At 42.7% G+C, this 27,962-nt stretch overlaps 1 protein-coding gene and 1 pseudogene across 3 annotated transcripts in view; both read right to left on the reverse strand.

The window, feature by feature from the left end:
• The window catches only part of LOC148016207 (Transducin/WD40 repeat-like superfamily protein), an 85,957-nt gene that overhangs the window by 38,313 nt on the left and 19,682 nt on the right, over positions 1-27,962 (reverse strand). The window lies entirely within an intron of this gene.
• On the reverse strand, positions 15,141-27,276 carry LOC148016208 (uncharacterized; annotated as a pseudogene).

The raw sequence follows: 27,962 nt of genomic DNA on the forward strand, positions 1-27,962 counted from the left end.
AACCAATTAATTTTTGGATGGGCAAGGTTAATTTTCTCGGCATGGATTAAGGGCTGAATTAATTTTCAGAATTAATTAAATGGCTGGAAATTGCTGAAAATGGATTAAGAAAGCTGCCACTTGGCAAAACTTTCCCATGTAAGTGGGGGAAAGGTTAAATAGGACTGAAGGGAGAGAAAAATCTCGTTTTTTCGTTTTGGAGCTGTTGGAAAGAGGTGTTGGACTGCTGCTGCCAGCTTTTGGGGCCATTTCCCAACCATTGGAAACCATTTTGGTGATGAAGATTGCATATTCTTGACCTTGGGAAGCTAGCAATTGCTGCTGATGCACTTTCTCCTGAAGATCACAGTCTTTGATGCTCCTATTGTTGTTGGTGCATCCGTTTGGGGCTGGTACTGCAAGGCAGCAACTGATTTTGATTAGTTCTTCACGACAAATCTCAAAATTTTCTCTCTCTACAACATTCTCTCATCTCCTTCAGCCTATGCTCAACCATTCTCAGCAATTCTCAACCATTCGGAGGAGATCTCAGCCATTTTTGGTGGGCTGATCTGAAATTTCTGCAGTAAACCCTAATTTACAGTAGAAATTAGGGTTTAGCAGCCACCTTGGGATCCGTGCTAGACATTAAAGGCTCAAGGGACTAAAATCAGCAGCTGATAATTAAAGATTATCAAGGGATTTCAAGAGCCAGCCCATCCCGAATTGATTTGGAGCAGCATTTGGCCAGCCAAGGGTCAAATTGGAGAAGAAGTCCTGGGTGAATGAAGGGGCAAATGACCCAAAAGGCTTGCTGGTCATTTATGACAACAAGAGCAATTGGTTAGCAGGAGGAGATTGAAGAATCTCGAGTTGTACTCCTTCCAATTGAATGAAAGCTAAAGAAATACCACAAGGGGCGCCAATTTTGGGGCCAACAAGGTGTCTACTGTCCAAGAATGTTATAGTAAAATGTGTATTTCATTCTATGTGCATTTATTTATTGCTATAATTAAGTGCTTAATCAGGTTAAACCACCCTATCCGAGAAGGAAGGCTGGTTTCAAGGTTTATGACGAGAGCATGTATTTTTAATGCTCAGCTTTGGCATTATTAAATTGAGCACATGTGAAATGCAAGCCAATTAAGGCCCAAAGATAGTCTAAAACCCTAAGCATGCAATGGGTGAAAATGGCAAAAGTTGTTATAAATTGTGATAGACAAGTACTTGTGGGTGTCGACCCTAGAGCATTGGGCCCTAGAAATGTGCTATAGTAACATTTGGGCTAGGCATTAATTAATTATTTAATGCTATACCAAGGCCAAATGAGATTGGAAATAAATATTAGTCCCAAAGGGATTAGCACATTAAATTAGTATGGGTTGATGCCAAGCAATAGGCAGGTCTAATGAAATTAATTAATATTCAGTAATGTATTACTGAAATTTGCTTTTGGAATACTGCCACTTGGCAAATTTGCCTATGCAAACCGAGGGACGTTGTTTGGGGGCTGGAGGAGTTTCGGAGGGGAAGAGATGCTGGAGAGGGAGAGATCAGCCATCATGAAGCTGCTAGGAACAAGGTGACTAATGTATAAGGGCTTTCCAGCTGAAGGGACCAGGTTTGAAGCAGGTAACAGCTTCTAGAGATGCCCAAACTGTTGACAAAAGCATCTTGAGTGACTTGGGCAGCAAGCCACCTGATCTGATCCTGCAATTCAGCAGCCGATTATTGGTACAGGATCTAGACAGCAAGCGACAGCTGATTTGAACATTTACCAGCAATAGAAACCTGAGTTTTCTCTCTCATCAGCCTACTCTCTCATTCTTTGACATTCCTTTAGTCTACGTCTAGGGTTGCACTCTATACGGCTGCATTTAATGCTAACTCATCTGCATTTTTGTGATCTGCCTCTGTGTTTTCTGCATTTAATACTCCTGCAGGCTGGGCGACAATATTTTCAGGCCTTTGGCAATGTCTATTGGCTATACTCTACCTGATTCCTCCTTTCCTAGCTGATTTTCACCTGTCTAACCTGATTTCTCCTATTTGCAGCAGTCGTTCTGCAATCAGCTCCTCTCTACACTGCAGGAGAACCCATGATCCATACAATTTGTGCTATGTTTGGAAGTACTCCTCTGTGTGTGTGTGTGTGTGTGTGTGTGTGTGTGTGTGTGTGTGTGTGTTCGTTCTTTTCTTTGTCTGCTCATCCTATCTTGTCCGAATTGCACCTCCTTGCTGCTCTATCATGATAAACTTTATCACCCAAATTACCTAACACGGAGTGTTGTTATGATGCTCAAAGGCATTACTGATAGGATAGTTAGGTATGCTACCACGCATCATAAGGACGTGAAATTTTGATGCTTTGCTTAGCATTTGATTAAGTATTAATCAAACATGGCTGCTTCACAGGTTTGGGACAAGTTGCAAATGTTGTATGAGGCTCCATCAATCCTACAAGCTATGACCCTCTATAGTCAACTCTAATAGATGAAGTTCGAGCATAAAGATACTACCCCATCATTCTTACTTTATGTGACATAGGTGCAAGATCAGCTTCGATACATACAGTCCTCTCTTCCAAAGACGCATCTAGTGGGGACTATATAAACTCCCTCCGAAGTTTGATTGTGTAGCAAATGCTTTGTGGACCCAGACATCTTCTCAGCAACCAATGAGCTTCACTCATGTGTCCTCCATGTTGCTTGAGCATGAGGCATCTTTGAGGTCACATGGGAGGCTTTCATCTCAACTACAGTCAATCAGTCATTCAAAGTATGGCAACATTAAATTTTAAGCCAATTTTGATGATGAAACTGTTAAACTTCTATCTCTCCTACTTTCTCTCTATTCTCTCAACCAATGAATAGAGTCCCTCGAGAGATCTCAGCCAAATTCAATTCTCCTAGGAGGCTGCAAATGAAATTAGGGTTTACCAACCACCCTAGGAAGAGTGATCAGAATTCAAGGCCTCGTACTTGAAATTCGATAGCTAAAATTTGGGGATTTCAACGAATTTCAAGAGGCCAGCCAACCAACATTAAGTTTGGGGCAAATTTTATCATCCAAGGAGCAAAATTGAAGGCCCATTGCCAAGCACACCAAGGGGCAAACTGGTATGAAGGTTTACTGGTTGCTATGGACAGCAAAAAGTATTAAAGATTGAAGAAGATGAGGTTGGATCTCGGTATACTTCAATGTTTAGCAATACAAGCTAAAGAAATACAAGGGGCACAAGTTCTTTGGGACTAACAAGATGTCCATTGTCCAAGATTAAGTGGTAAAGTGTGGTGTTCATGGTTCCATTGCCAAAATACCATCAATTCGCTTGAGTTGGTGGGTCCCTAGCACCTAATTGGAAGTTAGAAGCATTACTTTAGCACCACAGCAAGAATGTCTTTATAGAATGAGCTACAATCAAGCAATGATAATTTCTCTTAATAAAAATTAAGAAATTCACAAAGTGTTGGGCAAAATGCAATACCTAATCTTGGACAAGGTACTCAGCATGAGCAACAAGCAATTAACATTGGTTTAGACCAAAATGCAAGTCCCTCTGGGCCTCTTGAAGCTAACGACCAACAAGAGAAAGAGGAATTTGATGACCAATTTAAGGATTAGCTGAGGACAACAACTGAAATATTAGTGCAATTGGCAAACAATCCTCAGTTGCTTTTTTAACTCCCCAAAGGAAGACAACAAAGGCAAGAAGAGGATATCACCTTCAAGAGCTTTGAGACAACAAGATGCACCAAAGGAATGGCCAATGCAACAACATGATGTTCCAAAGGTGGATAATGAGCATAAGAAAATGATGCTAGTGGGGCGATCAATGCATATGCAAGGCCAACTTGGTAATGCCAATCCAATGGATTTTGAACAGCAAGGCATGCATGCAAACATGGGGCACCTGGGGTACTTTGGTGGAGGTATAATATTCCATGCTATGGCTGGTCAAGGACCACATGTGGGGATGTATTGTACAGATCCTTATAGTATGCAGCAACCAATGCATAGAATGCAAGGCCCAATGTATCCGGGTATGGCAAGTGGGATGCAAAATCCTATGGATAATAATGTTGGCATGATACTGTTAGAGATATGGTCATCCCCTGGACAAGCATTCATCAAAGATGGGCCAGTTGCATGCATTTCTTGTCAATCTAGGCATTCCAAAGCAGTTGCCTGCACTTATGTGCTCTCGTATGGCAGTTTGGGCAGGTACCAGAGGTTATGGGCAGGCAGGAGGTGCCACATGGCAAGTCTAACACTGTATCGCAACAGGTTTCCTACACATGAGCAATCCGACCAGCTAGGATCAGTCCACAGCATTTGCCACATGTGATGGATGTGATGCATTTATGATGGCAGTCATCACTTTTCTCATAGCAGTTGGCACTTTTATATCACACATGCGCAAATGGCTGCAGTTAATGCAACCAGCCTGCACTTTATGGCTTTGCCTTTTTCAGCCTATTTATACCTGTCTCCCAGCCCACACTTCAGCACATCAGATTGCAGATCTTCAAGCTCAGCACGTGGAGATTGGTGCAAACTTTGAGATTCACAAAAAGGTGAGACCGTCGAGGTGGAGATACATAGACATATGCTCTATGCCCATGTACATATTTGCTTTCCATATTCAACATTCCTTCATTGCAAATCGTTTTTTTCGTGAAGATAATTAAATTAAGTAGTAAATATTTACATCAGACCATCAGGTCAGCATTCTCTCTATGTATCTCTTACTTTCTGTTACATCAGACCATCAGGTCGTGCAAGAAACTCTCTCTCTCTCTCTCTCTCTCTCTCTCTCTCTCTCTCTCTCTCTCTCTCTCTCTCTGTGTTTACATTCTATTACATCAGACCATCAGGTCCTCAAAGAAAGTGACCAAAGACTATTAGGACACTGACACAAAGAGAAAATCGCATTGCCGGTGTAGAGTGAACAATGGCCAGCCAGTGGGCAGCAATGTCAGGAAGAACCAGGTTAGCTGATATCATAGAAGAAATCTGACATAGCACTAAACCTCGAATACGGGCCACATGACCATGGATGCCCGAGACCGAATCAAAAAGAAAAGCATTCCGAGTATGCCAAATATGCCACAAGGCAGTCCATCTAAGGAATTGGAACAGGCAGGAATAATCAGAATGCAAAGAAGGCACGGAGGGCAGCTTTCCCATAATCCATGACCGGGCTGTTATCCGGAGCTGAGTCGCCAAGAGCCAAACACGAGAAATAAAACACCAGATCTGTCGCGCTACTGGACAAGAGGCAAAAAGATGAAGCAATGTTTCATCACATGTAGTGCAAAATACACAACGACCAGCAGAGATCTTTCGAGCACGCAGCACCTCTCCAATTGGAAAACCACCAATCAGCAATCTCCACAAGAAGACTTTTCCCTGATAGGAAACCTTAGACTTCCAAAGCTGAAGGAATCTTTCCTGCCACTTCTTTTTGCCGTCCCTAATATGCCATAATTTATTCACCTTTGTAGTGGCCCATCTCTTGGCCTCCACCATCTGATGGTATATATGGTTAGCATACCTCTTCTCAAAATCATCTAGAATCACAAACTTCCAGTCACGCCATGGATACAATGGCTGTAGCACTCGTAAAGAAGAGAACCTCTGAAGTGTGACTTGTATGGATGACCAGATATCACAATATCCACGGGGTACCCGAAAGTGTTGACGAATACGCCGAAAAGAGTAAAGACGGGACTGCCAAGGAATAACACCATCAAAAACTGTCTGCAAACCCAAACAAGCCATCTGATTAAACTTGAGTCTATGCATATCTTTGTCCGGCCAATCCAACAACCTGGAGGAGGCTAAGACCTCTCCTTGCAGTGAATTCGCCTCCTTGCGAATCTCAGGAGGGTGCCAAACTGAAAAACATAAGATCTCCTGCCAGGATGCAATCAAATGAGAAAGGAGAAAAGATTGGGTAGTCTTAATTGGTCTCGAGGAGTTAAGCACATGCCACCAGGAAGCACAAATAACCGTATTACCATGAGAGAGACTAGTCTTTTCAATGAAAAATTTTGCAATGTCCAACCAAGGATGACTCTGTATACATAATACCTGCAAAAGGGCCAACCTCAAGGCTTTCATATGCAAATTAACATCCAACAGGGCCGCTCCCCCCATTCGTTTAGGCATAGTCACATGCTGCCACGAAATCCAAACCTAACCCAACCGATTCCCCTTCTTTTTCCACAACATAAACCTGATAGGCTGAACAAGTTTCAAAAAGGACTTCTTAGTCCAGGGAAGGAGTGGCAAAAAAAACGATATCATACTGAGCATAATACTTTGAGCAACTTTCACTCTGACATGTAAAGGCCAGCCTTAAGATTTCCAGTACATGAATCTGTCATGAATCCAAGAGGCCATCCAATCCAATGAGGCCCGGGGTGCTACCTTCACCCCAATTGGATATCCCAAATGTCTAGTTATATTTCCCTTTGGGATCACCATTCCATGCCAACCCAAGGCTTGCAAATCAGTCTCCATACAGGAGAGAAGTGTGGATTTCTGTGTATTAATATGAAGACCAGATGCCAAAGCAAAAAGATTCCGTGCCACCATTGCCCGATTAACATTAGTATAATCGGCCTTAAGAAACATAAAAGAATCATCTGCCAAAGATTGACCCACAAGTTGAGTACCACTGGGAAGAGTCAAGCCAACTATCTCGCCTTGATCAGCCAACTTGTCCAGCAATGAGAGCATTCGGTGAGTGACCAAAGCAAACAGCGAAGGGCTGAGAGGGCAGCCTTGCCTAAGAGATCGAGATAAGGCAATTTCTTCCGTGATCCCTCCATTAAGAGCAATACGAGCTACAGCTCCCTGACCAATAGTGTCAACAAGAGAAACCATGCGAGGGCCAAATCCCATTGTAGACAATAATTGCCACAAAAAAGGCCAGCTAACATGATTAAATGCCTTCTCAATATCGAGCTGAAGCATTACTACTTGTTGTCTTGAAGCTTTAGCATAGTCAATTCCCAGTTGTACATTCAAGATGTTATGCATAATATTCCGACCTTTAATGAAATCATATTGACCTGGATGAAGCAAGTGCGAAAAAACTTTCTGCAATTTGTTTGCAATGATTTTGGAGAAGATTTTATATAACGAACCCATAACGGAAATAGGTCTCCATTGTTTCAAAGAGGTAGGAGAGGGAAACTTGGGCAACAACTGAATGACAGCAATCTTCCAATCGAATGGCATGGTATTAGAGTTCCACACTTGCTGGCACAAGCGAGTCAATGGGTCTTTAAACTGCTGCACATTAGCTGAAAACAGCTCATTAGGAAGCCCATCCCAGCCAAGGCTTTTCCTTCAAGGTAGATGGGATAGCACTTCTTCCACTTCATCTTCTGAAATATCTGCCTCCATTAAGTACACCCATTCTGGTTTGATATGGTTGCTTACCAACTCGCAAATATAGCGACGAGCAAAGAGAACAGCATCTGAAGAATTCTCTTACGGACCCAAAAAGGACTGATAAAAGTCGACACACATACGAATGATGGAGACCAGATCCGTCACCATAATACCCTGTTCATCCATTAAGCGCACAATATTTTCCCTAGCATATTTCTGGTGCAGACGAGCAAAGAATTGATGGGATTGGCAATTATTATCATATAAAGCTTCTGCTCTAGCCAACACTTTGTATTTTGCATATTCCTGTTCTTGAAGAGAATGAACCCTACCTTTCAACCATTCAATGCATGTGATCAATTCATCATTAGAATCCCCTAATTGACTTAAAGACAAGGAGTGGGCCAATAAAGATTGGGAATTCTGCAATTCAGCTCGTAAAGAGAAAGCCTGCTAAATACCATACTGACGAGATAATTGTCGAGCATTGTCCCTAAAAACAGCCCATGCATTCCTCTCTCCAGATAGGACCTTCAAGCTAAAGGAAGCGATCAGTTGCAGAACATATTCTAAAAACTGATTCTACTGCAGAAAAGATTGATTAAAACGAAGTGGCAACCGAGTAAGAAGAGCCTTAAATACATGAACAGGTCTATGGGTCATTTCCAAGACCAAAGGGTAGTGATCTGATAAGACATGCCGTCATTCCACCCACATGTCAATAACTGCAGGAAGAAAGGAATCACTCTTACCAATATATATCCTATCTAGTCTGGCCCAGGTGTTAGGATGTTGCAAAGATCAATAGGTATAACCAAATTGTGATGGATACATCCAGGACCACATGTCCTGCTTCAAAGATCCAACTGCAAGGGCATCCCAAGCCTGTCGCTCAGAACCATCCATAACTGAGTGCAGAGAAGTAGCCTAATCCCCACATAGACATGCATTAAAGTCGCCCATGACAAAACCTTGGCGAGCCATGGAAAGGCAGCGCAGGTCATCCCAAAGTTGACGACGCTCCTTTCTGTGGAAGGAGCATACACACACACCAACCACAAAACCTCTCCCTCATAAAGTATCTCCAAAATTACAAATCGACCTCAAGGGTCTTGAGAAACCAACGATGGCTACAGGCAAGATTTGACAGCCAACATAACTCCAGATTTATATGGAGCTTGACCACTGAAAAAAACAACATAATCCTTATAGACATAGGAGGATCCAGCCGAAGCATGTTGTTTATGCTTCACCGCATAGAATACATCCCACTTTCCAGCAAACACAACTTTCCACAACCGATATTGCTTACTATGCGAAGAGATACCTTTCTCATTCCACAAAGCAATTCTCATAATAAATCGGAAATGAGAAAACTATTGAACCACCACTTTTCCTTTCCCTTTTACATCTATAGCTTTGGCTGCCTGGAATCTTTCCATCTCGCTTCGGATTACATCTACAAGGTCCGCTGTGACATTAATGTGACATTAAAAGGGATATTTAATGTCACATTTTACTCAGTTCACTTCCAGTTTGCTTGAATCTTTAAAAGGGAAATGCCAGGTTGATCCGGCATATTCCAACATATGGGAAGCAATAAAAAATGGGGATCCAAATGAAAGTGCTTCTACTGAGGAAGGAATATCTGAGGATGTTCAACTAGGAAATGGAGCATCAGGGGTTGCTCAAACTGGATTCAAGTGGAAGAATTAAGGGCAATTATTGAATGGAATGTGACATTAAATATCCCTTTTAATGTCACATCCGCCCTTTGCAAACTAGCAATCGAAGCACGAGAAGAAAACCGTTGTTGCTGTGAACGAAAAACATCCCTAGGAGGCACAAGCCTCCCTTGCATATCAAAGCCCAAAGCAAAATTGAAAGCCCAAGAACGTAAATATTGAGGGTTCATATACAACCCCCTACCTCTGCGTTGAAAGGTCTGAGTGATAGGGTATGGCCATGGGTGGGCAAGAGCCGAACGAGATGCTTGTCTTGCATTACGTCTAACCACCGATACCCAAGAATCTTCCCAGGAAGACACATTCTCGTCAACCAGAAGGGAAGTATGCTCACGGCCCACTTGAGGAACCTCCTTTTTACCTTCATCACGACCATGTTGGGGAGGCATCTCAAGATCAGCTTGAAGCTATTGATGTATGTGGGAAGGCTAGTGGTCTTGCATATCCATGTCTGAATCTATAGATCGCTGTAACACCTCCAAAATTTTGTCACATTCCGAAATAAAATGGCCCAATTGGCCGCATCGGAAACAGTGTCCTGCAAAAGTAACCCATTTCAACTCATAAACCAAGGTTTACAATCTTGAAACCTGAAAATGAATTTTGGTCGGACGAGGTTTTCCTGTGTCCCAAAGCATGCTCTACCAACACATCGCCTACGGTTCTCAAGACCAAAGGGAGGAGTCTCCAAAGATGCGCAGGGAAATCAACCACCTCCACCCAAATAGGGCATGCCTGCCTCAACACCTCTTGAAACTCGGCCATGGGCCTCCAAGGGACCATGTGAACCAGTTGCCCATCCAAAAACAAAGGGATGCGCTACATGATGAATGATTGCACTTCCGAGGAGCGAAAAAGCACCTCAAAAAACCCCTTAGGACCATCATAAATCTCTTCAACAAGAGGGGCCTGCACATGCCCTGGAGCATCTTCTTGGCACTGTTGAACATTTACAAGCATAGACAACAGCCAGGTACGAATCCTTGTGATCAAGGGAGTCCTTCCTGTAAAATAAAAGATGGCTGCCCTCTCATGGAAGGCAGCAATCTGCTGTAGAACCAGTTCCGTTCCCATAACTGCATCTACATGATCCCCTTTCGGAAAAGAGTTGACTTTAACCTCATTTGCATGAACATAATCGGACATAAGATGATTGACAGTGGCCAGCATGAACTGAAGAGACCCATCGGCTTGGACCTCTGGCTGAGGTGAATTTAGGGGGCATAATAGGGGATCTTCAACCGACATCTTTTGATGTTTACCTGTCTCATCCCCTTCTGCCAACTGACCGGAATCCTCCCCCAATGAATCACTGTTTGAATCCGGCAAAAGTTGGTCATTTCCATTTCCTAGATGTTGGTCGAGAAAGGCCACATCGACACCATTTGTCTCCTACAAATTCTCCATCACTGATCTAGATGCTAAGCATGAACTGCTTTGCCTCCCTTATTGCAGGCTTGAAGACCACGTGTGTGTGTGTGTGTGTGTGTGTGTGTGCAGGCAGTGAGCAGAAGACACTGATACCGACAACTTAAAGAGGATAGGGGCAAGGGCTATCGGACACAGGTCAGTTGGGCGACAGGGCTTAGGCACAAGGTGGGCAATCGAGAGGGCATAGGGCGGCCAGTACACGATAGCTGAAAACCATGCGGGTATGGTTCTTGACAGATGTTATTGTTCTGTGTGACACTAGCGTGCGTGATGGGACGCGCCTGGCTCTCTCTCTCTCTCTCTCTCTCTCTCTCTCTCTCTCTCTCTCTCTCTCTCTCTCTCTCTCTCTCTCTCTCTCTCTCTCTCTCTCTCTCAACCTCAATTATACGCTTCCGCACCGCTATACTCTAACATGGTATCAGAGCAACGTAGAAGGATTGATTAATCCATGATAGACCTGAAGAGAAGATTTCAACATGACACAAGGCTTCATTTTCAGCATTCAAGGGCAAGTGGGAGGGCTGCGCATTGACACAAGGCTGAGACGAGCATGGGCTTGCGGAAAAGGAGTCAACTACCAGAATTTGCAACTGATTTTAACTATTTTGGAAGGAAGAAGGCTGTGTTTTCAGCCTTCCTTGGTAAATTTTACATTTTCATCACCTCTGGTGGGTGAAGAAGATATGGGACGAGTAGAGAAGAGGCCTAGCAAGCTGGGTTTGCACAATTAGAGGATGCTGCTTTTGTGTTTTCGTAGGCATTGTAGGTGAATATGTCTTTTGAGGCTAACACAAAGTTTCAACCAATCTTGGACCAAAAGATACCCCTCCTACCAACTCTTCCATTAGATCAAAAGCTCAATGGTGAGAACTACTGTATTTGGTGTGTTATGATGCTTGTTATATTGGAGTCCTATGATTTCGCAGAGCTTGTGATGGAGGCTATCAACCATCCTTCATTGAGATACGAGTCCAAACTTTCAACCGCAAACCATTTGGAGTTGGCCAAGGTTCAAGCACATTGGGATAAACTAAATGCCCACATCTTTTCGTTTCCCTTTCTTTCATATACTACAACTATGATAGCCCATATAGAGCACCTAACAATGGCTAGGGGGATATAGTTGGAGCTTGATCAAATGTACAACAAAATGACCGTTATGAAACATGTCTCTTTGGAGGTACAAATGAGGACCTTGAGCGTCAACAAATCATCTTCTATGCAGGAGCATGTGAACAAGCTAAAGGAGCTATAGATGCAAGTACAAAATGCAAGGAAGGTGATCACTTCCGAAGACATGGCGATAATACTCCTTTTGCAATTACTGCCTAGATTCAATGCATTTTACTCTGCTTTGATTGCTTCAAGGCAATCAGAGACTCTTTGTTGGGAGAAGTTAGTTCCTATGGTTTTGGACCAAGAGGAGTAATTAAAAGAGTAGAATGCTTCCAAATTGAAGGCATTGAGAACTCAATCCTCTCAAAAGAAAGAGAAGAATTTTTAAAAAAAAGACAAAGAAAAGAATTCCACTGACATTTGTGGACTGTGTGATTACCACTCTTCCACTATTGGCCTGTTGGCCAACACATCCATACACTGAGACGGTATGGACTGATGGTATGGGACACCAACCCTTGGGATGTTGTCATGAGGACATGTATTTTTGAAACCTCACTTAACATGTGAATTAATTTTTAATCACATGATTAAGTAAATGTTGCACATGTGAGATGCAACTTGGGTTAAAGTAAATTTACGAGCACCGGATCCAAGGAAATCACGGGATGTCAAAAGATAAAAGGTGCTATAAGTTATACCGCACAGGTACTTGGTGGTATCTAGTGCTAGTTGTTGGCCTAGGTTATTCATTTGGCCATAAGTGTCACTTGGTGATACTAGATAACTTGCGATTAATGGTACCTAACGTCAATCTGATAGTCAAAGATGATGCAAAGACACTCGAGAATGGAAGTTGCCTAGCCAATTTAATTATTGACCAATCAAATTATTTTTCAAGGCACCGAAATAATTATTAGATTAATTTTTAGTATTTAAAAACTGAAAATTAATATTTATTTAATTATGGATAATGCTGGAAAAACCATTTGGGAAGGCTGCCACTTGTCAAAAATGCTCATGCAAGATTGAAAAACCTCTTTAGAGGCTAGAGAGACACATTTTTAGTATATTCAATCTGCAAGAGAGAGGGAGGAGATGTTGTTGGTCTGGTTTGCAGCCATTGGAGGACCTTCTGAGGCAGCCAGGGGCTAGAGAAGACTACTCAACGGCAGGTGACAACATCTACAAGCTGTTGAGACAAGGCAACAGCAATAAATGACTGATTTTCTTCAATTCTTTGCATCTACAAGCTATTGAAACAGGGCAACAACAATAAATGACAGATTTTCTTCAATTATTCACGAAGAAACTCTGAATTTTCTCTCTCCACAGCTTTCTCTCTCATCTCCCAATCATTTCACAACCTTGCTCTAAAGATCTCAGCATTTCGACCCTTAGAGACTGAGAAATTGCAGATTTCTGTGATGTAACCCTAACTTACAGCAAAACTTAGGATTTAGCAGTAACCTTAGGAAGCGTGCTAGAAATTGGAAGCTCCAAGACTTGGATTTTTCAGAGGTGAATTTCAACTAAATTCAGATGGAGGACTAGCCAGCCATTGAATTTGGGGCATTTCCATCGTCTATGAAGTGGTGAAGGCCAATTAGGTGCCTGAATCAATGGGCAAATCAAATTGAAGACTTGTTGGTCACTTTGGACAGCAAGGGGAGTTTGGATTGCAAAGGGGATCAAAAGAATCCCATTATAAATCAACTTTTTCTTCAAAAAAGCTAAAGAAATACTAAAAGGGGCGCCAATTTTGGGGCCGATTGGATATGCATTGTCCAAGATTAGTAGGTAAATTTGTATTTTCAGATTTGCATTAATTGTTTGCTATTGTAATTAAGTTGTAATCAGGGCTTTACCAACCATCCAGGCAAGGAAGGCCGGTTCCATTGCCGAGATACCATCAAATCCTTTGAATTGGTGGGCCCGTGGTTCTTGATTGCAACTTCAGACTATTACATTATTGCTGAAATTGTTCTCTGCAGTGAATTACAACAAGCATGTCTTCACATGGTGATACGGGATCAAGTGGAGAGGATGCATCACTCCTTGGTCAACTGGTAAAGGGGAAAATGCAATGACTAATGTTGGGCATGGTTCCCAGCATGGACAGCACGCTGAAAATGTGGAAAATGACCCAAATGTTGGCACTTCCATGCATAAAGAGATTGATGACCAACAAGGGGCTAAAGAATTTGATGATAGCTTCAAGGATCGAATGCGTACAGCAGCAAATCTTTTTGTTGAATTGGCAAAGGATCCCCAATTTACTCGATTCTTGAATGCCCCAAAGAAGAACAGCGAAGGCAAAGAGAAGAAGACACCTTCTACAGCTTCGGGACAGCCACAAGAACCAAAGGAAATGCCTAAGCCTTCTTTAGAAGAGCCCAAAATGCCTGATGAGCACAAACAATTGGTATCCGTGGGGCAGTAAGTGCGAATGCGTGGCCAACTTGGTATGCCAATCCATGGGAACATGAGCAACAAGGCAATTATGCACATGCAAGCATGAGATAGCAAGGATACTTTGGTGGTGGTACCATTTTCCATACTATGATTGGACAAGCACCGCATACAGGAATGTATGGCACAAATCCCTATGGTATGCAATAGCCAATCCATGGCTCACAACACCCAATGTATCCGGTAATCCAAGTGGAATGCCTAATCCCATGTATGACAGCATAGGCATGATGCTTGAGGCACAAAGCAAGCCATATGGATATGTATTGGCACCCCCAAGGACTGTTTGGAGCACAAGGATTTAATGTTGGTCATGTAGGTGCTTCAGATAGTGCTGGTTTTTATGCAAATACAACCAATGCACCCTTTTTACAGCAGCCCATTTATGATAACTTGACTCCCATAGGTCCGCCAAAGGACTATGATGAAGGTGGCAAAAGCGTGAAGTTTGAGCAAGGTTGATGTGTACGTAATGTACAATATGTATTTGTACGTTGTTCCGTACAAATAAAATTTTTGTGTACGTAAAAATACATACCATTGTAAAAAATATCAATCTATATGGCATTTCATATCAAAATAAACATAAAAATATCCAAATACATTTTAAATTGTGAGAGACCTACAAGACAATCTAATAAGGTCTTTGCTAATATGCATTTGATTAGTAATCACAAAACCCTTGCCGCACGTTGTAAAACTTGTTACTTCAGAAATCAAACATCAAATACCAAAACCAGTTTTCAATCAGAGTTCAATCTTCAATCACCAATCACCACTCTTAGCTCTATATAAACTGATGAATCAGTGTTTACACAACAAAAGTTGCGACTCTCATCCATGTTAAAAGGCTGCAAATGCATCAAAATAAACTAAATACAATGCACATACTACATAGCAAGCTGCGACACTACATCATAGAAATGTCCTTAAAAGGCCCATAAGGGCGAGTCCAAAGTCTAGACTCCACAATGAAACATGATCTAAGAGTCAAAGCTCCTCATCAGATGATGATAATGACGATGCACCAGAAGAGAGCAAATCCCCATCTGTCAGAACATTGCCCTCGTCATACTCAGGCTCTGCCATCACGAGCACATGTGATGATGTGAAAGATGTATCATGAGATCCATGTGCTACATCATCATCTCTTGGCTCTCTCTGAATATGAATGAGAGTGACAGTCTCATTCGCCCGAGTCCGCTATGTACAAACAAGCAGCTTCCCTCGACGAATACTCCTCCATCTAGTGCTCTCTGAATCTGCAGCCTCCTCATGCAAAGGTATCACCAAAGCCCGTGTGCATGCCCTCACGACACAACGATCAATGCTCTCCAACTCTCTGTGAAGGAGTCATATAATATCTCCCTGCTCGTTTCTGACACGCTGCTCCACATCGTCCTTAGTAAAGGCTAGCACTATCTTCACACGAGTCGGATCTGCCTATGGAAAAGTAAAATCCAACGAATCAGAACCACAAGGAATGACCTAATTATATTGAAATGTTTCAAAAGACGTACGACATCGGACAGCTAAATATACCTGCTTGAGTGTCCCCAAAGCATGATAATCTCGCACGAGCTTCATGTTAGCTCGGCAATACACTAATCGCTCTAGCTGAGTGGTACTAAGTTGATTGCGGATCTTCGTGTGAACCAAGGAGAAGGCGCTCCAATTGCGCTGTCGAAGGGTTTTCGAAAAGCAAAGTCGCGACCACAGAGGTCCTTGAGAAATTCCAAGACGGAAGATCAAGTGAAGTAAATAATCAAGATGAATATGATGCCATGGTTTAAGTGTATTACAATTTTTGGTTCAAGAGAATCAATCCTCTCAAGAAAACCACATCAAGTTACAAATCAGAATACAAGAGCATCAAATATGTCATCCAGTCTTCAAGAGAATGTCTTCAAAACAGACTCTTCTTCAGCTGATGGGTCAGCTAGTATGTGTCTTGAGTGCAGCGCTAAAGTCAGTACCACTAGAACTCGCCCAAGTTTCAATCTTTTGCCTTTTACACTTTTCAGTCACTGGTTTTCATCTGATCTACCATTCTGAAATTTTCCTGATGTCCTGCTAGCTGGGAGTACCTTGCCATCATTAGTCACAGAAACATTTGGTATTTTCAAATGTGCAAGAGCTGCAACTAACGCATCTCTTTCAGTGCTAATGCAGTTGCTGTTTCACCGAATAAGGAATCATTCAATCCTAAATCTTTTGTACCATTAGACTGAGCAATTTAGTCTCCTTCAGCTCCACGTCTGAAATATGTGAAAGGCTCACTTGCTTTGTTCCTGCACAGGTTGGAAAGCTGGTATAACATCAAGGCTATAATCCTTTCCTTGCCTAGAACTCCGCACTCAATCACCAGAAGTCGGTGCTGTAGCTGGTGCCGATCCCAAGTTCACCACCCTGCAATTTAGGCGAATTTCACCTTCACTGTCACTTGGTGATGTAATGCTGCCCATCTTCTCCATGGAGTCTGCAAAATCCTCAAAAAAAAAACTCCGATTGACTTCCAACATACAATCTCACCAGTCTGGTAGCCTGATCTTGTGATGATACCAACCAACGCCACATAGATGGTGATGACGCCGCTGTTTTTTTTTTCTCTATTCCCCAAATTCGATCACACCAAAACATCTCCCTGATTGATTGCTCCCATCCACGGGAATCCCAAAAGCAGGTCGAAAGCCTTCTCTTCCAGAAGGCTAGCCACGATAAAGCTAGGGTTAGAATGATAGCGCATCACAGGCAGAAGTTGTCTAGAGGGACTTCAAGGCTGTTCTCCAAGATAGAAGACAAAGAGACTACAGTATTGAACTGAGGATGTTGTGATGACATAAGAGCAGGTATGGATTGTTGTGTATGCCGTTCGTCATGGCGATAGGGCTGTTGTGCTGGTCTAGTTGGAAGCTTTGCTTCTGATGATGGTGCTACGGTTGATGTTGCTGTTTATAATGAAGGGCCGTCTGTGCATTCATCGCAGGCCTTGCAGCTTTAGCTGCAAAGCTATGGGAACCGCTGGTCGCAAAGATGCACAGAGAAACTCAAATCATAATCGGAATTAGCTGAGAGCAGCTGTCCAAACTCTGATTCCTCTATTTCTGCGTCGTTCAGGCCACCATCTTTCTATCCTCAGAATTTGACGACCTCGAGTTCTCCTTCCACATGAAACAAACGTCGTTTTTTTTTTTTAGAGCTTCAGCATCTCCTTGTGAATCTCTGAGAATTGCCTATCTCCCTCTAATCTCCCGTCGATCCTCTCCAATGCTTTTCCCTTCCTTTCGAATCTGCTTTTTTCCCCCCAAAATAGCCTTTTTGCTTTTCTTACCATTTACTATTCACAATCCCCTTTTTAGCCACTCTTCCTTTCATAGCATATCACACGCAGAAAAGCGGCCTCCACCTTTTCAACTTCCCGTGCATACCGTAATGCTCACAAAGAAGCCGATATGTATGATCTATAAGTTGAAGTGTTGCATCAGCCATGTTGCATAACACTTGTTCTATCCCAACGGTCCGTTGGATTGACAAGAGCATTATACTAAAGTAGCAACTCCACTATTGAGCAATGTCCCTCACTAGCGACAAGATGTAATGCAATTCTGTTATCATAATCAGCTGCTTTTGGTGAAGCCCCATCATCCAACACATCCTTCAATGCATTTGTGTCACCTTTGCTTGTCTAATTTCTAGTAATGTCATCTTCTCTATGACTACTATGCATGCCTGAAGGCTAAGGACAAATATTGCCTTGCAAGGAATACAACCTTCATCTTACATTTGTTTGTAACACGATAGACTGCTTTCCACTTGACCTTGCTCAACATAGGCTGAAAGCATCTCATCTTGCTCACCACTATGCCTCCAACTCCTCCTCACTATACTCATACGCAGAAAATAAATGTAAACACAACAACTAAGGATGTACAAAGTATCAAATCACACACACAACTTTTGGGTGGTTTTCACACCTCGAATGCGCAGAAATACGACATCCACCCCCTCTAATCCTGCACATCCTCCGGATGGGCCAACTACCCATGATCATTATCATCAAGTTCCACAAACAGATCAATCTCTTCATTATGCATTTCTGGTATATCAACAAGATTATCTGTCATATCATCTGTCTCTTCCATTGGAGTTTCTTCTCGTTGTTCTCTTGCAAATTCTTCCAATGCATAATCTTCATCATCTCTTTTCTTGAAAATCTTGATTCTTTTTCTAGCAATAGGCACTCTAAGCACTGTCCCATCCAATTCTGTCAGCTTATATGTTACATTATCAAAGACATGTCTGACTATATACAACCCAAACCATCTTTTCACCATCTTCCAAAAAATCTGCAATAACTTTCTCATTTTTCGCATGGCTTTAGTGTGGCTCTCATCCCAAAATACTTTCTGCCCCTTTCGAAACAGCTCATATAAACAATCTGCTATGTGTGCAAAATGGGGTATCCAAATCATGTAAAACACACAAGCTCCAATGAATCTTTGTATCTCTGAAGTGGTAGAACAATACTCCATAATCTTGCCTATAAAATCCACCTTCTTATCCACAGTCTTGTATTTCGTGTCAACCCTGGCTTCATTATGCCCTTCTGCATTACACAAATCTTGCTGTAAATCAGCAATTCTGCACTCCAATGGCTGAATATCCTCAGCCCTCTGCTCTATGGACTGCATAGGAACAGCCCTAAACTCTGAATGCTGAAATATTTCAGCAGTAAACTCTGTTGGCTAAAAGTTTTCAGCCCTCTGTGTCTCTGAAAGCTGATCATAACCAGCTGGAAACTCTGTTTGCTGAATTTCTTCAGCACTCAACACTCTTTGCTGAGTTACCTCAGCCTCTGACTCAATCTGTGACACAAAATCTGCAATTTCATGAAACATATCCAGGGACTGCACTAATACATTACTGTGACAATTCTGCATATCAGTTTTCAGCATATCTCCCATCTCTGTCATCGTATCTGCACAAATCACACTGTCATACATCCCATCTATGTGCTCATCATCCTCCAAAATTCCTGCATTTTTCAAATTTTTCTCCTTCCTGCATATATGCTGTCTGGCAACTCTAGGCAACCTAGAAGTCTTCTGATAACTCATCGAACTGTTTGCTGAAATCCCAACAAAACCGGAGGAGAAAACACCGCTGCCAGGAGGCGAGAACTCCAATCTCCTCTGCTCTGTACCACCGTCGTCTTGCGAAACGGCGGTACCTAATGAAAACCCGAATCCCTCACAATGGGCAAAGGTGCATCTCTGAGAGTATCCCTGTTTCTAACATGGTTCACACATACAGTCATAAACTGAACTGCTCTCATACCATCTTTACTGCCAATCCGTGCATAAGCAGATCCATCATCCATGACCTTTGTTTCCATGCACATCTCTGTGATGAGTGGCTGTCCAAGAATTATAGGATAAGAGCATGAATCCTGCACAAAGAAATGAAAATCCTCCTCTACATCACCAATAGAAACCCTGACACTAGAACAGGCAGCATACAAATCACCTACAGTGTTATTGGCAGCTCTCATACGCCACCCATGCTCTACATCCATAGGCCATCTGTTACTCTCATAAACTCCACGAACTATGAGATTAATCTCTGAACCATGATCCACCAATGCAACATAAGGCACCTGTTTCTCTCCAATCTTTACCATCGTCTCTGTAGTTGCCCTAGCCCAATGGCTCCGCGAAAAGTGACTACGCGGTATCAAGACAGGCTCATCAATTTCAACATAATGCATAGGCTGAACCCTCTTCTCTACCCGCGGAAAAACAGAAGCATTATCAACCATAACCTCATCCTCATCCTCATCCAACTCCCCAATCAAAACTCCCTGTGTATCAGTGGTAGACAATGCATGTCTTTTCCTCTTCAAAACCTCCTGAAACTGATCCTGAAACTCTCTTTTTGAGATGCCCAAAATCTCAGAAATAGTGAAAGTCACCTCACTGCCAAGTATCTTATCATTAAAGATTTTCTTCATGTCTGTAGATGTCTCAATATCGGATATCAATCTAAACCCTGGCTGCTTTCTCTCTCTAGGCTCTTGCCTCTTTTCTCTCTTTTGAGCATCTTCCATCTGTCGATCTGGCCCTGGTCTTGAAGACGGTCCTGCAGTAGGTGGAGTAACAAACTCACCCCCTCTAGTCTTCTTAGCTGCACTTGGATTTTCTTCATCCATCTTACGCTTCTCCTCAACAAGTACATCTGCACCATGAGACTTAGCCAAATAAGCATAAATAGAGTACCTGTCAACAAGCGAGTCCCAACCTGTCTCTGATCTGATGCTAGAGCATGCACTAGTCAAAACAGTTTGCTGAATTTTCCCCTTGTTTGCAGTCTCCATAGCATAAGTCCATAGTGCTGACTGAGTCTCTGATCCCTTCTCAATCTGGACTCCATATGCAGACGCATCACCTCTAGCTGTCACATAAGAAGTACGCGCAGCCATGTCCTCCACTAACTTCTTCATTCCACCTTTACCAAAGTTGGTAGCAAGTGGAGCTCCTATCTCAGTCAACCAAATCTTACCATCTTGCCCCCAATATACCAAATTCTTCCTCCTTGCATCCTGAAAAGATTCACAATCCCTACAATGCTGATGGTCCGTACTATCGCACCAAATACATCTCCGATCTCTCCTAGGTGCACTAGGAGCACTCCTAAGTGCAGTAGGAGCACTAGAAAAAGTAGGCGCAGTCGAAGCAAACTGCTCTTTCAACTTTCCCACCAGCTCCGCTTTGACTGACTCCAGTGTCAAATTTGTTATTCCTTTGATTATGTCATCAAGAGAGGTAGGCACCGATGGAGCGGATGGTTTTGGTACAGAAGGTGTAGGCATCGGTCGTGGAACAGGAGGAATAGGTGGAATGGAAACAGTAGGCACTGGCATAGGCCAAGAAACTGACTGAGGAGGAGAAGAAATAACAGGGATAGAAGCAGGCATAGGAGCTGATGATAGTGTAGGTGTCATGGAACCATTCTGTAGGCGAGTCTTCCATATCCTCCTCTTGGTCAAAGTCGAGACTGCATCCTGAGCATCCTGCCAATCAGTTTTAAGACCCATAGGCTTCGTGCGATCCTCAAGAAGCTCACCCAATTCTTCTTGAAGAGCAGGATCAGCAGCTTGCAAGAAAAGCTCAACTTTTTCAACATTCAATGCTCTTTGTTCAATGGCATCAAGCTGACTATACCTCTCCTCAAATTCTCGAATCAACTCCGAAGCAGCTAGACCTTTGTTTGGCATATAGACCCACTCTCGGAATGACCGCCGAGTAGCCATACCAAAGTCCTCAAGGAAGTATTTTTCTTTCAGGGCCTTCTTAAAATCTTGCCAATGTGTATTTTGAATAAAAAGATCAGTCACTTTTGTCCTCAAAGCGGGTGTGACAAGATGAAGGAAGTACTTACTCATAAGTCCAACAGGAACTCCAAAAAACCCCATCTTGATCTCATATATCTTCAAATATACTGAAACATTACGGCCATCAAATAGCTTCTTCTCATTCTCAACTGCTTCAATAGCCTTAGTCGCGCTGTTTGCATTCTCCTGCTCCGAATAGAGTTGCCTTTGCTGAGACAACTGTTGTTGATGCAATCGTTGCTGCTGCTGCATATACAATTGTGTTTGCTGATTTTGGAGCTGCATATACATGGACATATTCTGCAAAATCTGCTTTAGATCCTCTGTTGAAATACTTGACGCAGCAGTCATTGATGGAGCTGAAGTAGAGGCAGCTGGAATTGTAGAAGAGGCTGAAGTATCTCCCATCCTGAAATTTTTGCGACGCTTTCACGTCGGGTTCACCAAAGATGTCGAAGGGTTTTCGAAAAACAAAGTCGCGACCACAGAGGTCCTTGAGAAATTCCAAGACGGAAGATCAAGTGAAGTAAATAATCAAGATGAATATGATGCCATGGTTTAAGTGTATTACAATTTTTGGTTCAAGAGAATCAATCCTCTCAAGAAAGCCACATCAAGTTACAAATCAGAATACAAGAGCATCAAATATGTCATCCAGTCTTCAAGAGAATGTCTTCAAAACAGACTCTTCTTCAGCTGATGGGTCAGCTAGTATGTGTCTTGAGTGCAGCGCTAAAGCCAGTACCACTAGAACTCGCCCAAGTTTCAATCTTTTGCCTTTTACACTTTTCAGTCACTGGTTTTCATCTAATCTACCATTCTGAAATTTTCCTGATGTCCTGCTAGCTGGGAGTACCTTGCCATCATTAGTCACAGAAACATTTGGTATTTTCAAATGTGCAAGAGCTGCAACTAACGCATCTCTTTCAGTGCTAATGCAGTTGCTGTTTCACCGAATAAGGAATCATTCAATCCTAAATCTTTTGTACCATTAGACTGAGCAATTTAGTCTCCTTCAGCTCCACGTCTGAAATATGTGAAAGGCTCACTTGCTTTGTTCCTGCACAGGTTGGAAAGCTGGTATAACATCAAGGCTATAATCCTTTCCTTGCCTAGGACTCTGCACTCAATCACCAGAAGTCGGTGCTGTAGCTGGTGCCGATCCCAAGTTCACCACCCTGCAATTTAGGCGAATTTCACCTTCACTATCACTTGGTGATGTAATGCTGCCCATCTTCTCCATGGAGTCTGCAAAATCCTCAAAAAAAAAAACTCTGATTGACTTCCAACATACAATCTCACCAATCTGGTAGCCTGATCTTGTGATGATACCAACCAACGCCACATAGATGGTGATGACGCCGCTGTTTTTTTTTTCTCTATTCCCCAAATTCGATCACACCAAAACATCTCCCTGATTGATCACTCCCATCCACGGGAATCCCAAAAGCAGGTCAAAAGCCTTCTCTTCCAGAAGGCTAGCCACGATAAAGCTAGGGTTAGAATGATAGCGCATCACAGGCAGGGATGTGCAGAAGTTGTCTAGAGGGACTTCAAGGCTGTTCTCCAAGATAGAAGACAAAGAGACTACAGTATTGAACTGAGGATGTTGTGATGACATAAGAGCAGGTATGGATTGTTGTGTATGCCGTTCGTCATGGCGATAGGGCTGTGTTGCTTGTCTAGTTGGAAGCTTTGCTTCTGATGATGGTGCTACGGTTGATGTTGCTGTTTATAATGAAGGGCCGTCTGTGCATTCATCGCAGGCCTTGCAGCTTTAGCTACAAAGCTATGGGAACTACTGGTCGCAAAGATGCACAGAGAAACTCAAATCATAATCGGAATTAGCTGAGAGCAGCTGTCCAAACTCTGATTCCTCTATTTCTGCGTCGTTCAGGCCACCATTTTTCTATCCTCAACCTTTTTCACTGATTACTCAATAGTACATGTAATTTCCAACCTATTTGTAGATAAACCTTATGTTTTCTTCCTGGCAATCACCTCAAAAATTTTAGATTCGAAACCTACAACATGTGCACCCACTTTCGGTTAATACAACCGAAATCACAATGTATCTTGAAACTAATGTCTGCAACCTTGTGACTCTAAAACGGGGCTTAAAATGGCCTTAGATGTCCAAAAAAACTTTGGAAATGGCTATAAGGGCATTCCTGTAAAATATAGAGTGCTTTGCTCACACACCAAATCTCACAGCAATCTGAGATTTTCACTCTACCCTGCTTTCAGTGCCTCCACAAGCACTGTCTAAGAAAAAGAGTGGAGGAATGGGAGAGCTTCTTACCCATTTCTTGGTTGCTCAAAACTTGCTTATTTTCCTTTCCTTCAGCCTTCAAAATTAACCTCTCTCAATGGCGCAGCTTTGATACCATGTTAGGAATCACGTATGTAAAGTTTTTGCATTCCTGATATGTCCTAGCATAGTATTATCAATGATTGCAGATAGCTAGTACATCACCTTTTTGTCTTTTGCATTCCATTTTTTCCATGCCTTTAATTCATGTACAGTCGGAGGGATACCCCGGAGGGATACCCAGCTCTGGTTCCTTTTTTTTACTTGAAACAAACTCATAAAGACCCTTTCCAATGAGGAAGTTTGTCACATGAAACTTCCATGAAGGGTAGTTGTTCTTGTCGAGCTTCTCAATAATGGCACAACAAGCAATTCTTTTGCAACCTTTCACACCAACAAGTGCACAATAATACACTTTTCAATTTGACGACCTCCAATTCTCCTTCCACATGAAACAAACGTCATTTTTTTTTTTTTAGAGCTTCAGCATCTCCTTGTGAATCTCTGAGAATTGCCTATCTCCCTCTAATCTCCCGTCGATCCTCTCCAATGCTTTTCCCTTCCTTTCGAATCTGCTTTTTTCCCCCCAAAATAGCCTTTTTGCTTTTCTTACCATTTACTATTCACAATCCCCTTTTTAGCCACTCTTCCTTTCATAGCATATCACACGCAGAAAAGCGGCCTCCACCTTTTCAACTTCCCGTGCATACCGTAATGCTCACAAAGAAGCCGATATGTATGATCTATAAGTTGAAGTGTTGCATCAGCCATGTTGCATAACACTTGTTCTATCCCAACGGTCCGTTGGATTGACAAGAGCATTATACTAAAGTAGCAACTCCACTATTGAGCAATGTCCCTCACTAGCGGCAAGATGTAATGCAATTCTGTTATCATAATCAGCTGCTTTTGGTAAAGCCCCATCATCCAACACATCCTTCAATGCATTTGTGTCACCTTTGCTTGTCTAATTTCTAGTAATGTCATCTTCTCTATGACTACTATGCATGCCTGAAGGCTAAGGACAAATATTACCTTGCAAGGAATACAACCTTCATCTTACATTTGTTTGTAACACGATAAACTGCTTTCCACTTGACCTTGCTCAACATAAGCTAAAAGCATCTCATCTTGCTCACCACTATGCCTCCAACTCCTCCTCACTATACTCATACGCAGAAAATAAATGTAAACACAACAACTAAGGATGTACAAAGTATCAAATCACACACACAACTTTTGGGTGGTTTTCACACCTCGAATGCGCAGCAATACGACAGCTCTCACAAGCACTAGCAGAACAATCCTACGATCACGAATCTAGATACGAATTTGGAGTCAAAACCCTTAATGAATTAAACTTTAAAGATGGATGTAATTGTGAAAGAGTCAAGAGTACCTGTGAGAGGATTCGAAGAGCAAGATGAGTCAGCTTTGGAAGACCTTGTCTTCCATAGCTCTGCCACCACATGAGAGGAAATTTCGTCGCCTCCTCTCTCAAAACCACCGCTCTAGCATCCTTTTAACCACCGCTCTAGCAAAGGATGGTCCTAGATTGTTCATAAAACTCACCATCTCTGCATCAATCTCAAGTTGCTCATCCTCGTCGCACATTATGTTGATGTACTGGTCTTTCTACATGAGCAGAGTGCTCTCATTAAACAGCTCTGGCTTCTTGTAGAAGGGATGAAGCAATGCAGCCATCCCATGAATGGGATGGCTCATGAACGTCCATCGCCGCTCTACAATAGCCAGGATGTCACCCCGGCTACAAATTGACAAGCCAACATTCCAACAGTCATTATATAATATAACTTTAAACATATTGTTGCAATGTGCATATTATTTAATATTAATATAATCAGCTAAGAAAAATATCCAAGTGTACATTCACCGAGACTCCTCAATGTCGTACAAGCGGCAATATGGCGCTTCATCTCCATGAAGAGATGATAGACCAGTCCAAGAGTAGAGCCCTCCATATCTGTGACTCAGAGGAGGACATGGATAGGCTACAATGCCATTGTCAAGCTCCATACCTCTGTCCAAAAGGCCTCGTCAAGCACTTTCTGTTGAATGTATCTAGTGGCCTTTGTCTGCACATGGTGCATAAACCTCCATTTTGGGTCCACCACAGTCTGTAGTACTGGGTCCCGCAATCTAAAAAGCCTCTGCAAGACCGGGAACATATAAGAAAACCTAATCTTCAAGGGTCGCAACAAATCAAGTGCACTATGGCTCCTGAAGATGGCCAAAGCCTGTTGTTTTTTTCGGAAAAATGTGGTAATCTTCGTGGCATCTGCAACATGAGGTTGCACCCATGGCAACTTTCCAATATCCTCCATCAACAAGTCCAAGCAAGCAGCACAAGGAGTCCAAGCAATGCGAGGAAACTCTGCCTTGACCAATTCACCCATACGCTTGCAATTTGAAGCATTGTCTGTCACCACTTGGACCACATTCTCTAGCCCAACATCCAAAATTGCTTATCTGATGTGGTGATAAATAAACTCAGCACTGATGGATTCTCTTGCCTTTCCTACATCCACAACTCGCAAGAAGTATGTGCCAAGACATGAGGACACCAAAATATTGATAATGTGTCGTCTACACATATCACTCCAGCCATCAGATATCATGGTGCACCCAAAAGACTGCCATCCTACCTTGACAGGTACCAATGCCTTGTCTATCAAGGCTTTCTGCTCTTCAAGCATTGTGGTACACATTTTGTTATACTCCACCCCGGACCACAAGTTTGTATGGCCAACCTCTGCTATGGCCTCACCATTCTCTACCACTGGTCAGTCCTTAGTACATTGAAGGAGATGTTGCACTCCACAAGAGTGTGAGCAATCTCCATCTCAGCCACTTTTTGTCTCTCTTTCACCCACGAAAGAGATGACACACGTGAAGGCAAAGTACTCTGACTCAGCACATGTGCATCATCATCCTCATCAACCTCCTACATGACACGGGCCCTCTTTTTTCCCCCTGTAGGCTTGCTATCCTGTATGGAAGAATCACCCATCTCCCCCACAAGCGCATCATGCAGTGCATCTTGAGTGTGTTGGCTGCCCCTTACCTTCTTTGAACCCTTTGCTGTTGATGAATTCTCAGCAATGAGCTTGTCTCTGATATCCTGTGGCACCTGCTTGCACCCACCACAATTGCCGGTGGTGCCAATACCTGTCAAGTGTATCACAATACGAGAAATTGTGCTCTTGAGCTCGAAGTTGCAATACTTGCACTACCATCTACGCGTGCCAGAACCAACTTGGGTTGGCATATTAATAACACGAATGACATTGGTGCGCTCCTGCCAGTAGGGGTTACATGGCTTCAGCATATTGGATCCTGGAAGCTATGTGACACAAAGAAAGAGAGAGACAGAGCTTAGAGCATACTCCAAAGGAAGAAAGATAGAGAGAGAGAGAGAGAGGGAGAGGGACTCGGGAGGGAGCAAGAGAGAGACGAGATTAATCGTGTAGTACATTGACTGCTCGCGGTTGAGAGAGAGAGAGAGAGAGAGAGAGAGTGTGTGCAGTACGAGACAGAGATGCATCATGAGGGACCAAGGCCATGAGCGAGAGAGATCGTGAGAATTACCTAGTTGCAATGTGCACAATGTGCCGAGACAGAGCGAAACAGAGCGCTGTAGGCGAAATTCCGAAATAAGCCCAAATTTGTACGCTGAAGGTCAAACAGGGGTTTTCAAAAAAAATAAATGTACAGATCGATCCGTACGCGTACGGATCCATACGGTACCGATCGATCCGTACATACGTACAACTGCAACCTTGAGTTTAAGCCTTTCAGTGGTGCACAAGATAGGTTGAAAACACTTGTTTTTATTCAACAGTTTGATGCAACCTATTTTGAAGACAACTTCACAGAGGCATCTAAGATACGCAAGGCAACCACATTTTTTAAGGGAAATGCATTGCAATGGTAGTTTACACTTCTTATTCAAGAGAAGTCACCCACCACTTGGGTCCAATTCAAGCAAATGTTCACTTCAAATTGGTTGACAAGTACCCTTGTAGTAGACATTATGACATCTTGGAATTAGTTGAATTGCAAAGATTGCAAGAACTTGGATCGGTACTAT

Source organism: Lygodium microphyllum, chromosome 23 (assembly GCF_053477565.2).
Source record: "Lygodium microphyllum isolate KBCC chromosome 23, Lygodium_microphyllum_v1.1.10, whole genome shotgun sequence".
NCBI lineage: Eukaryota > Viridiplantae > Streptophyta > Polypodiopsida > Schizaeales > Lygodiaceae > Lygodium > Lygodium microphyllum.